The sequence below is a fragment of the Pleurodeles waltl genome, chromosome 9, assembly GCF_031143425.1.
Source record: "Pleurodeles waltl isolate 20211129_DDA chromosome 9, aPleWal1.hap1.20221129, whole genome shotgun sequence".
Lineage (NCBI taxonomy): Eukaryota > Metazoa > Chordata > Amphibia > Caudata > Salamandridae > Pleurodeles > Pleurodeles waltl.
The window spans coordinates 152,599,262-152,613,050 of NC_090448.1; positions in this window are offsets into that span (position 1 = coordinate 152,599,262).

A 13,789-nucleotide genomic window follows, 5' to 3' on the forward strand; every position below is an offset into this window, starting at 1 on the left:
AGCATTAGGGAAACTCACTCATTTAAAGAACAAGAAAACTTAACTTATTTTAATGTTTACTCAAACTGTAGGCATTATATTGAAATTCTCAACATCCCAAAACAAGATTGTTTCAAACAGATGAAAACATGTTGTATGTAAAAATAAGGGAATTTCACATTTTAGCATGAGTAAGGAATGACGGAGAGGCCATAAAAAACAAAGACAATGTTCCTGTTTGAATAGGAGCGTGTCAATGACTAAAATGTAAAGTAAGAGACAGAAAGAAATAGAATATGAGGAGCTAACATCATTTAATAGTATACAAACTGCACCACCAAAAGGAAGTTAAAGGGGGACATTTTTCAAACAAGGTTTTTATTTTACCTTTAATGTATCTTATGTTAGGTATAATATCTCATAAATTGATTTCGAAAACTCAATATTCAAATGTTTCTTCTGAAAATTTCTCCTAAAACTGTTCAACTATTAGTCACGATCTCATTTTTGGCATGTGCAGAATACATTCTTTTCACTTGTAAGCACACTGAACATCTAATTTCGGAGGTATTTACTTATATATGTATTCTAACTGGTTTTGAGCAAAGCATATTCTTTGTTACATCAGTCTGTCTTAAGAATTAACCCTCAGCCTGGCAAAAGTTTAACGTGAGAGCATTACAAGTCAATCATATTTTCCTGATAAAAATGTAATTAACACATAGGGGGTCATTCCAACTTCGGCGGGCGGCGGAGGCCGCCCGCCAAAGTTCCCCCGCCAGAATACCGCATCGCGGTCAAATGACCGCCGCGGTCATTCTGACTTTCCCGCTGGGCGGGCGGGCGACCGCCAAAAGGCCGCCCGCCCGCCCAGCGGGAAAGACCCAGCAACGATGAAGCCAGCTCCGAATGGAGCCGGCGGAGTTGCTGGTGTGCGACGGGTGCAGTTGCACCCGTCGCGATTTTTAGTGTCTGCTTTGCAGACACTGAAAATCTTAATGGGGCCCCCAGGGGCCCCACGACACCCGTTTCCGCCATCCTGTTTCTGGCGGTGAAAACCGCCAGAAACAGGATGGCGGGAAGGGGGTCGGAATCCCCATGGGGGCTCTGCTTGCAGCGCCGCCGTGGAGGATTCCCTGGGGCAGCGGAAAACCAGCGGGAAACCACCGGTTTCTGTTTTCTGACCGTGGCTTTACCGCCGCGGTCAGAATGGCCCCTGAAGCACCGCCAGCCTGTTGGCGGTGCTTCCTCCGTCCCCGGCCCCCATATTGTGGTAAGTTTCTTGTCTTGAACTAAAGAGTAATTTAGTGAGCTTATCCATCTAGGATAGCTTCACAGTTCCTCTGCAAATCAACATAAATATTTTCTTCAGCTTTCTGGCTGTCACAACTTGGCCATTACCTACCCCATGATTTACACTAAATATTTCTTTTAGAATGCATGTGTCCAACTGTCATATATATATATATATATATATATATATATATATATATATATATATATATATATATATCCGCATACCAGTCTGTGCACACTTTCTGCTGGTGCCGATGTGGGGGTTGATGGCCAAACTCCCACAATCTTTCAACAAAAGTTAGACATCGCACTCCAGGAAGTCCATTCAGCAGCTCCTTTATTGGAATAAGTATTTGCTCCCACCACCTAACGCGTTTCAACCAAAAAGGGTCTTGATCACAGGTAGCCATTGTCTCATTTTCCCACAATTTATATATTCCTCTGTTTGTATCATTACCACAGCATTCTGGGACATGTAGTTTTTCAATGTTTTTGTTGCAATTGTTTGATTTTTACATCATTGACATTTACACATTTTCAATACTTAACCGGTCCCATTCCTCCTGTACTGTAATGCTGCATCATAATCCTATGCATTCATTTTATTTACTACTATTGCTGATCGTATTATTCATTTTCCTATGTAAAGGTAAAGAGATTTTGGAACAATTACCTAATATCTATGATACTACATCTTATTATTCATAATGTCCTATTCTATAATTCACACCTTATATCCTAATATTTGCTATGAAAGAAGAAATTAAATTATACAGTATCTCTAAATCACTTTACCTAAGGAGAAATTTCTTTCTGCTCAGTATTTTTTAACAATCGTTAAAAATAGTTGTGGGAACGAGAGACAAAATCGCTCACAAACATATTAGTGTATACTGAAAATCAATGATATTGCATGATTTTCTAATTGGGCAATAATATATATGAGGTCCATAATTTCTTAACATCTATCAATTTACAAATAATTATAGCTGGCTTTATAATTTTTGGGATTGATTTGTGTCTTTCTTTGCTCTTTTTTCTATTTCCTTTCTTCATAAGTGTACAAAAAGTTATTCATCGGCATTCAGGCCAAACGGTAATTTAGTCCTTAATTTTTTATGTATATAGATTACAGACGACGCAATTTCAATGTTCTATTACCTCCTGTCTCATTATGAGGAACATGAGCTACTCCAAAGTACCGCATTGTCTGCCAATTCTCTTCATGACATTGATTGTGATGTTGTTGTGATTTTGCATAACTCAAATCTTTATTGTTCACTGCTCTGATATGTTTCAATATTCTTTTCTTCAACTTACAAGTTGTGCTTCCTACATATTTCATGCCACATCCACATTTTAGTACATGTACTACATAAGTTGTTTCACACGTAATTCTTTGGTTGATCTTAAATGGGTGTCCAATAGTATCTTTTACATCCTTCCTGTTTTCACCAATTTGACATGCCTTGCATTTCAAACACGTAAAAAAAAACACACTTTCTTTGTTCAACCATGTTTGAGATATTTCTTCAACAAAGTGACTTTTCACAAGCTGATCTTTAATAGATGGTATAATTCTAAAAGTAATTTTTGGTACTGTTTCTATCAAAGATCCAATCTCCGAATCATTTCGTAACAGGTTCCAATGTTTTTCAAAATCCTCGAGATCTCATCATGTTCTTTGTAGTATGTCATTATCATTCTTATTTCTTGATCTTCTTGATTCTTAATAATGTTTTGTCCTTTCCTTACCAAGGTTTGCTCTCGATGTGTTTTTTGTGCTCTTGCCATCCCCATTTTAATGTGATGTTGAGGATATCCTCTCATTTCAAATCTATTTTTCACATCCTCAAACTGTTTTAACATTTCTGTATCTTCTGAACAGTTTTGTCTAACTCTCAGGAACTCTCCATAAGGTACACTTTTGAGTAGACTCTGTGGATGGAAACTACTGCCATGTAAAGGCAATTTGTTGAAGTAGGTTTTCGATGCATGGTCATGTGTAAGGTTTCATTATGAACATAAACCTTGATGCCCAAAAATTCATCTCTCTTTTGTTTGTTTGACATGTAAATTTTAAACCAATCTCATTAGTGTTTATAATCTTTAGAAATTCTAGCTTAGCGACCCACTTCATGTTTGATAGATGTATGTAGAGATGCCACATCCACTGTTACCAACAAATATTCCTCCTGCCATGCAATGTCTGTCAATATTCTTAAAAAATCACCCGTGTCCTTGATATAGGAACTTAGGCCCTCATTATGAATTCAGCGGGAAAACCCGCTGAGTTCGGTGCTGGTGGTCAACAAAAGACCGCCAGCACGCAGAACCCCCCGCCGGCCACATAAAGAACATTCAGCTGGGCCGGCGGGCGGAAACAGTGTCTCCGCCAGCCAGCCCAGCTGAATGCAGGGCATGAACATTGACGCCTCCTCCAAATGGAGCCGGCAGCAGTGTAGCAGTGCAGCGGGTACAGCAACACCCATCGCTCATTTCATTGCCCATAAATCGGGCAGTCAAATGCATGATGGGGCTGTACATGGGGGCCCGAGTCACCCGTTCTGCCAGCCTTTACCTGGCGGGGTTAACCACCAGGGAAAGGCTGGTGCCTGGCGGGGTTAACCACCAGGGAAAGGCTGGTCGAACCTGACACATTATCCGTCGGGCAGCGCTTCTTGCAGCGCTGCCCTGTCGGAGAAGTAAATCCTCCACCGCCAGGCTGCCTGGTGGCAGAAGCCTGGCAGTGGCGGAGTTACAAAAGTGGCGGTTCTGCCACGTTTATTAGATGGCGGTCTGGACCGCCATGCCGGTGGCGGTAATTACCGCCACTGCTGGCATGGCAGCCCAGACCGTCATGTTCACAATGTTGAAACCATGGGTGCTAGATAGTAATCAATGTAAGATGATATATTTTCATATAGCGCACCACAGATCAATATGATAGGTCTTCTTGGTGGATTTTTCAAATGTTTTATGTATTTTAAGCAAAAAATAAATTGTCGGTATAGCATGAAATTCATTGTATAGGTATTGATATTCATTCTCATTAATCAGGGTTTCATCTCGCCATTACTTTAACATATTCCCCAAATGTTTGGTAAGATCCTTATTAGGATTCTTTTTCAGTCTTTGATAATTCTTTGTATCATTAAGTTGTCTGTATGCCTCACATTTATAATCATAAGAGCTATCTTTCCTCCCTTATCAGCTGATTTTATTTCTATTGTATTTATCTTTTTTAGATGTTCCAGGGCTTTCCTTTCATTCATTGTTAAGTTTTCCTTTCTTCTCTCCTAATGTTATTTTTTCAGTTTCTCCAGATCTTTTACAACTAACTCGTGGAAAATATAAATTTTATTGCCGGGACTTAACTTTGGACAAAATTTTGATTGTGTTTTCAATGAACTGTATTGATGTTGGTCAGTTCTTATCTCCAACATCTCCAAAATCTCAGTTTCAGAGAGTGTTTCTTCATCCAAATTATGCATAAGATCGTTTTCAGATCCTGTATCTGTTCAATACTTACATCTGTATCTCTGGTTCTTCTCTGTACCTCATAGTCATTTTTAAAATCTCTACTCGCTAAACATTTTTTTAATTTTAATTTTCTAACAAATTTGCATCTCAATTTGATTTTTTCTTCAGCCTATGTGTCTTGGCGTTCTCTGATCTATATATAGTAGTTGCAATTCCTCTAAAAAATATGTTTTCCTGTATTTGATGTGCATGGTTGATCCTTCTCTGTAGGTTCTACATCTGATTCACTCACAGTCTCATTTGATGCTAAAGCCGTTGAAAGTTTTCCTGAGGCATATTGTTTTTTTAGATTATCAAATCTTTTAGCAAATGTTAGTATTGTCCCATTGAGATTGTCTTGCTCATCCCTCACACATTTTCTTTGTTTCCTTTCTTCCACTTCTGATTCTTATCTGTCAAGTCTGTTCTCCATTGACTGTCTTAATTTTTTACTTTCATCTTCCTCTCCCATTTTCTTAATTTCCTCTTCTGTATCTTTTATCTGTTCAAGTATTTCATCCAGACTTAATTTCGCATACTTTATAATTATTAGAATCATATTTTTAGAACATTGCACTCTCCCCATTCTTGTAACATTTTAGGCTTAATATCAGATTGATTTGGTAACGTAAAAATTCTTAAACCTCAAGGTATTCTGCCTCCCTCAATATATTTTTCCAATGTATGATTTCCCAACGTTTTGTAATCTCCTTTTTTAGAAAGTTTTCCTATCACCAAAATAACTGCTTCAAAGTATATACATTTTCATTTTTACTTGTTGTTTCCACAGCTGTGGATGTTGTACTGTTTCCACAAAACATTGCTTGTGCTTTCTGTCTACTCTTGGCTGCTCATGCTTTCATATTTGTTATGCACACAATAACTTCCTTTAATGGGAATTAGCTGAATTTACTGAGTGAACCTTGTATTTGAATCTCGTTATGTAATGTTGTGTTGAAATGAGAGTGATAGTCCCATCCAATCCTTACATTTTACTCCTCTTGCTGTTAATGTCTTGGAAACAGATTTAAAATGTTGCCAGATACATTCTCATTAGTCCATTATGCCATACTACACCCAACTCTTTAATTCATTCTCGCAAATACTTCATATCCACTGCTATTAAACATTTATAAACCTCATGCAGTTTATATAACTTGTCGCCTATTTTGAAATTGCTTACTATCTTAACATGAAACTTCAGGGAGTTGGCACACCATACTTTATACATCCTCTCCTTTTTGCAAGATGTCAACTTCCGGGTCTCTCTAGTTCTTTGGACTGCATCGATAATGTAACAAAACTTTCAAGCGTTCAAATGTTTGGCATACATTGGTTACCATTCACATTCCCCTTCAGGGAGGGAGACTCCCACCCGAACGCCGTCTTCCGACTTCTCTCATTTAGCGCTCCACCTCCCTAGTGTCCATGGCTGCCGTTGTATTCAGTGGCATCCCACACATGAATACATATTCTGAAACTCAAGCGGCTCCTCTCTGTGAAAATCAGATGCCAGTTCTAACCATTACCTGATTTTACCAATGTACCATAATGATGATATAAAAGAGCACCTCGTAGCTGTTTAAGTCTTTTTAGTTAAAACACTTTAGAGCAATATGGTCAGCTCTTTCACAGTATTTGCAGACATTCATCTTCATTATATTAAAGTTCCCCAGGAGGTTTAGGTTTCAGGCAGACTATTTTTGCATGTCATCTTTTTCCAAAGAAAAAAATCATATTTACGCAAATGTCTGTATTAAGCTTAGCCAGTAATTTGTTTCCTAGGTACTCATTACACGACAAAAGAAACATTAGGTACCCAGTTATTAACCTCACACATTTAAATCACCTATAGTAGCTTTTACTTTCGTTTAAGTCCCAATAATTCAGTAATTTAAAACTTGGTAATGTCAATCTTCAGGTTAGGATGACTGTTTTTTTGCTTGTAGAGTGTGTTGGAAATTACACTTTCTGCAGGGTTATCCCTAAATGTTTTGCCTTTACCTTCTGTTTTGTTGTTGTATCTTTTTGTTGGCTCTTCTCCCTAAACATGGTAACATTGGTAAACCCAGAATTGGCATATTTAATTTACATGTAAGACCCTTGTAAAGTTTTATATCATGTACACAGGGCCTGCAAATTGATGGCTACTAGTGGGCCTGCAGCACTGATTATGCAATTGATCTAAGTAGCCCTGTAAACATGTCTAAGGCCTTCCACTGCGGATCATGTATGTGCAGTCTCCCTGCCACCCAGACTTGACATTTAAAACCTCTTGCCAGGCCTTATACTCCCAGAGCCCCCTTTCTTACCCCCAAAGAAGGCTCTCAAGAGCCCATAGGGCAGGATGCCATATAAGTAAAAGGCAGGAGATATACTTTTAAGTTTTCATGTCCTGGTAATGAAAAATTCCCAAAGTCATTTTTCATCACTTTGAGGCCTGCCCCTCTAGTAGGACAACATTGGGAATTCTCTATAATGCTCTTAAGCTGTAATTCCTGATCTGAGAGGAGTAGCTACATCATGTTTAGTACCATTGGAATGGTAATGATAAACCTTCTTACTGGTAAAGTAGGATTTATCACTACTATTTTAGACATGCCGCTTTTAGAAAGTGCACCAACTGACCTGTGAACCTCCAATACATGTCTGACTTGGGCTAGGTGACAGCGACACTTGTGCATAACCTTCAGGCACCCACAACACAGGATACTGAGCCACTTCTGCATACATCTGCGTATTGATAGGTCTTCCTGAGGAGGAGGTTGGGAAGGGCTCACACTAACACCTCAAAGGGTAGTGAGCAGTGTCCACGCAAAAAAGGGCTGATTACCTCCCACTGTTAGTCTGGAGACGAGGCTGACCTGAAAGGGGGACCTCTGCAGCTCACAAGGACTCTTTGTAGTCCCATCAAAGGCACTTTCTATTATAAGTACTGGGTCCCTGACCACTAAAATCAGTACACTTCTGGACTCAATAGCACGCTGCTGGAGTAGACAGCTGTGTTCCAGAATTGCCACTCTGCTACGATTGAATGCTTTAAAGAACTGCAGCCATGCTTTGCTGTGCCCGCCCAGCTGCTGGCTGATCTCTGCCCAGTAGCCCAAGACTCATTCTACAAACCCAGAGGGACTCCGAATAGCCCTGCTTTCCTTTGCCGCTCACTAATTTTCCTCAACGCGAGCGGCCTTGCCAAACTTCGCTGCTCGTATCTGTGAACTGCCCTCAGTGGCCCTACTTTCCTTCGCTGCTCACTACTTTTCCTCAACACGTGCGGCTTTGCCAAACTTTGCCAATAAAAATAAGTGCCGGTGCCCCGCAGCGGAAACAACAAGCACAAATTAAGTACTGCTTTTGGCTAAGCTGACATGCTGAAGTTTTCCCTTTTATCCATTTTTGTCAACTCTGGTTAGTCACTTTTTTGCACCAGATGTCGTTTTTCCAAATTCTTTTTGTCCTTTTTCTTTTTACTTTTTGTCCACATGTTTAGCCCAACACGTACTACCTTTTGACTGGCTATTCTGTAGGGATTCTGTATCTTTATAACTTTGTTTTGAGGACTGTCTACATGACTTTGAGTCTGAGCTTGTAATAAAACCCCCTAACTTTATTTCAGACTGAGGTTTTCCTTGTGCAGCCACATGGGTCGTACTGTCAATTTAAATTGTGTTGTGTAAAGATTTGATTGCACTGGTTCGCCACCCCCTAATGATGGGGGAAAATATTTACTTACCTTGTTGTAGACCATAACCCTAAGTAAAAAAATGCTTTATCAGATCTGGTAGCAGAGGTCTGGTTTTCCCACACGGGAGAGACATAGTTCAGCACAGTGTTAGGGATCCCTAAAACTTTTGTCATACTAATTGGCTAGCCCGAAAGTTTCTATTCCATGGTTCATTATGAAGATTGATGAATTTTCAGCGTCGTTCCTCTGAAGAGTGGATGTGTGAGTATTGATAGGGTTTGCACTTGCATCGCTTTTGCTAAGATTGAGGTGAAGTGTGATGTTGTGAAGTCTTATGCGGAGTTTCTGCACTTCTGTTTGTGGCTCTTACTGTTAAGAAACAGTTGTCGTTGAATTTGTCCATCACACGCTCAGACACAAGACAACACACAAGTGTAGAAGACACTTTGTTAATTCATTGTCTGAAGTGCATGGTGTTTGTCATGAGACATCATCAACAGTACCAATAGTTTTCCTTGAGTGAATGTAGATTGGTTCGTATTAAGTGAACCCTGAGTGCATATGGAGATCTGTATCAGCCAAAGTGAGGTTTGAGGGTCAAGTCTCATTCATTGTGTAATTGTGAAAGCATAGTCAGAAAGTGTGGCTCTGTACTGCTTTGATGTGTTTTGTTACCCTATCCTATAGTGAGCAGTTGTTCGTTTTTGGCTCCCATTATTTTGTATTAGATTTGTGTGAAAAGCAGTTGAGTGAGAGACAATAGCAAAAGAGGGTTAGCTGCTACGAAGAGTAAGACTGACGTCATTGTGTGTCTCGCGGGTATAGGTCAATTGGTGTGATGCCAAGCTGGTATTGGTAGACGATGTCATAGAGTGTCAAACTGCTACTGATTGAGAACACTGAGAAAAAGATTTGTGGGAACAGAATTACTTCCTGATTTGTACGAAAAGTAAATTGTGAACTTTTGAATTTGATTGAAAAATGAAGGGCCAGATGTAGCTAAGGGTTTTACCCATTCTATGTCTATGGGGAAATGTGTTAGTACATATGGAGATAAGTACAAGAGTAGAATGAAGAAAACAATAAGAACAAATGCACAAGCAAGATGGGATAGTCAGTAAAAAGGCTTGGAGAGCAGGTATCACTGAGGGAGTTAGGCTATAGCCAGCCATTACTGGTGACAAAGGAGAAAGCACTAAACCAAAGACTAAGAAAAAGACAGAAAAACCAGAACAGTCAACAAATATTGAAAAGAAAGTTGAGACTTATGAGAGTGATTCAGATGATGAATTTACAAATCAGCTGTTGTTAAATCGTCCGCCTCCATATAACTCTGAGCAGATAAGAGCAACAAGCGAGAAACCAAGAAATGTGACCTTTGATGTCCTTCTGCACCAGTTGAGCAGACCCCAATACGGACAGTACCAGTTTCAAATGTGAGTTCAGTAGGACAGACGTCTAATGTAAATCAACCAGTTCAGAGCTTATCACAAATCAGCCAGTTCAGAGTTCTAACATGAATCAGCCAGCACAGAGTCTAATTTGAATCAGTCTGTGCCAAATTGTAGTTCACATCAGCCCGTTCAAAACTTCAGCCAAAATCAGCCTGTTCAGAATTTTACCCCATATTAACCAGGATAAGGCTTAAATACCATTTTGACAGAACAGAGTGTAGGAATGGCAGTTCCGCAGAATCCAATAAAGTACATGAACCCAGATGCTTTAACAGTTCCAGTGGGAATAGGTCCATTTGTTCCTTTGTATGCTCCAGTCATGGATTGGGAATAATCTCCACACATTAAGGGGGTCATTACAACATTGGTGGTAAATACCGCTTACCGCCGTGCAGAAGACCGCCAACACACCGCAGCGGCAGCGGAATTCGGCCACAGCTATTATGACCCACAGCTCGGAATCTGCCAAAATCCAGACACCCACAGAAGTCCACCACACCAAAGGTCAGTGATAAACTGGCAATAACAAAACCTCCACCGTCACGCCAACAGGAATACACCCACACTATCACGACCCACGAATACACACACATTTACAAAACACTACCACATTGGACAATTCCAAATACACACACCTGATACACATACACACACCACTCCCACCACTATAAAACACACACCCACATCACCCACAAACCCTTACGACAAGAAATTTAGACGAAGGCCTGAGAGACAGCACAGCAAAGACAACCCCACCATACAGAGGCACACAACACCATCACACATACACATCCACACACAAAACACCACACACCCATAAACATCACCCCACACATCACAACACACACCACCTCACACATCACCCACACCACACCATGGCACTGCAAAGACACCCCAGGTTTTCTGACGAGGAGCTCAGGGTCATGGTGGAGGAAATCATCCGGGTAGAGCCACAGCTATTCGGATCACAGGTGCAGCACACCACCATAGCTAGGAAGATGGAGCTATGGCGCAGAATCGTGGACAGGGTCAATGCAGTGGGACAGCACCCAAGAACACAGGATGACATCAGAAAGAGGTGGAACGACCTATGGGGGAAGGTGCGTTCCGTGGTCTCAAGACACCACATAGCGGTTCAGAGGACTGGCGGCGGACCCCCACCTCCTCCCCCAGAACTAACAACATGGGAGGAGCAGGTCTTAGCTACACTGCATCCCGAGGGCCTCGCAGGAGTAGCTGGAGGAATGGACTCTGGTAAGTCAAATATTTCACTACCTCATCCCCCACCCTACCTGCATGCTATCACATACCCCCACCCTCGCCCTCACCCCCATCACTCCAACTCCTCACATATGTCCCTCTATCACAACCGACCCATCCCAACACCAAGCCCTGCATGCAACAACAAAGCATTGACACCCATCACCAATGCATGGCCACTGCACATACCCACACACACCCCTAAACAATTATCACACAAGGTCCTACACAAGAATGCAAGCACGGGGGTACACGGTCACCCACTCATTGCACACAATGGCACACACCGATACAATAATCATGCCTTTACACCCCTGCAGGACCCCTACCCAACATCACCAGACAGGAGGGTCCAGACATGTCCACTCCACCCACAGAAGAGGCCCACAGTGATGACAGCTGCTCTGTCCAACTGGATCTAGATGACCACCCCGGCCCATCTGGGACCTCGGGACAGACGGTTCCCCTCACACTGGCACAAGCCACAACAGAGCCTCCCCCCTCTGGAAACACCAGCACAGCACCCACCCAGCGGGCCTATACCTCTGTCTCCAGGACACGTCAAGCAGCAGTGTGTCCACCACTACAGGGAACCCAGACTAACCCACCAACAGCAGGGACCTGGGGGCAGTGGCAGTGGGCACACGGTTCAGGGGACAGAGGACCAGGAACACAGGGGAACTTGGAGGGCTGCTGTGCGACAGGGGGAGGACAGGCCCAGGGAACCCACTCTCCACGAGGCCCTCTCCAACATCATGGGAGCCAACCACCATTCACAGGAGACAATGGCAACGGTACTGGCCAAGGTTCAAGAGACCCAGCGGATGCAGAAGGAACAGTATTTGGGGTTCAGGGAGGAACTCAAAGCCATCAATTCCACCCTGGGCACCATTGTAGGGTTGCTGAAGGAACTTGTGAACACCAGGAGGGGCACTGTGGCACAAGAAGGGGCCACTGACACTAGCCTGGACGATGAACTGCCCACCACCCCCGCCGGTGCTAGTGGACAGAAGGCACCGCCACAGGACCACGACACCAGCACCCCACCCCCTGCAGATGGAGAACCACCCCGCAAGTGGTCCCTGAGATCCAGGACAAAGACAGAGAACAATGCCAAGACCCCTGCCAAGAAATGAGACCACCCTGATTGTCATCCTTTTGTCCCACTTTGTCACCCTGTCCATCCTTAAAATGCCCCAGCTCCACTTCCTATGCCCCTTTGGACAATGCACCTGTGAGACTAATAGATTGGACTCTGCCATGGACATTCCTCCACCCATCACCCCTGACCATTTTACAACCCCCTCCACTATTTAGCACTTAAATAAACACCCTTAAATCACAAATCTATCTGGAGTCAGTCTGTGCTTTCGAAAATGTGTATTTGCAATAACTGAGCAAAAATGATATATCCATTGTATTGTCAACATACCTATGTCACACAGCTCTAGTCCATGAGGAAACAAAGCAGATGTCACACAGTGGGACCCACATCTGTGAAATCGAAAGGGAAAGTTACAACTCAGGCTCCATACACTGGGTGAAAGTGACAGGCAGATAAGAGGTAGAACAAGTGTATCAGATGTAGCAGGCAGTGATGTCTTCTTACCTGTGTCTCAATGGAAGTATTGATGAATCACTGTGTTTCTGTTGTTGATATCCTCTTCTTCTGCGTCCTCGTCTTCACTGTCCATAGGCTCCACAGCTGCCACAAGACCTCCATCTGGACCATCCTCCTGCAGAAAAGGCACCTGTCGTCGCAAAGCCAAGTTGTGAAGCGTACAGCAGGCCACGATGATCTGGCACACCTTCTTTGGTGAGTAGAATAGGGAAGCACCTGTCAGATGGAGGCACCTGCACCTGGCCTTCAGGAGGCCGAAGGTCCTCTCTATAACCCTCCTATTTCACCTATGGACCTCATTGTAGCGTTACTCTGCCCTTGTCCTGGGATTTCTCACAGGGGTCAGTAGCCATGACAGGTTGGGGTAGCCAGAGTCACCTGCAAATGTCGAGGGACAACTGTTAGACACACACTAACCCTTAGGGACAACCCCAGACCCAGACACCTAGTCACACTGTATAGGGTCCATGTCCTCACCTAATAGCCACACACGGTGCCTCTGGAGTTTCCCCATCACATAAGGGATGCTGCTATTCCTCAGAATGTAAGCGTCATGCCCTGAGCCAGGAAATTTGGCATTCACATGGGAAATGTACTGGTCGGACAAACACACCATCTGGACATTCATAGAATGGTAACTCTTCTGGTTTCTGTACACCTGTTCACTCCTGCGGGGGGGGACCAAGGCTACATGTGTACCATCAATGGCACCTATGATGTTGGGGATATGTCCCAGGGCATAGAATTCACCTTTCACTGTTGGCAAGTCCTCCACCTGAGGGAAAACAATGTAGCTGCGCATGTGTTTCAGCAGGGCAGGCAACACTCTGGACAACACGTTGGAAAACATAGGCTCGGACATCCCTGATGCTATGGCCACTGTCGTCTGAAAAGACCCACTTGCCAGGAAATGGAGTACTGACAGCACCTGCACTAGAGGGGGGATACCTGTGGGATGGCGGATAGCTGACA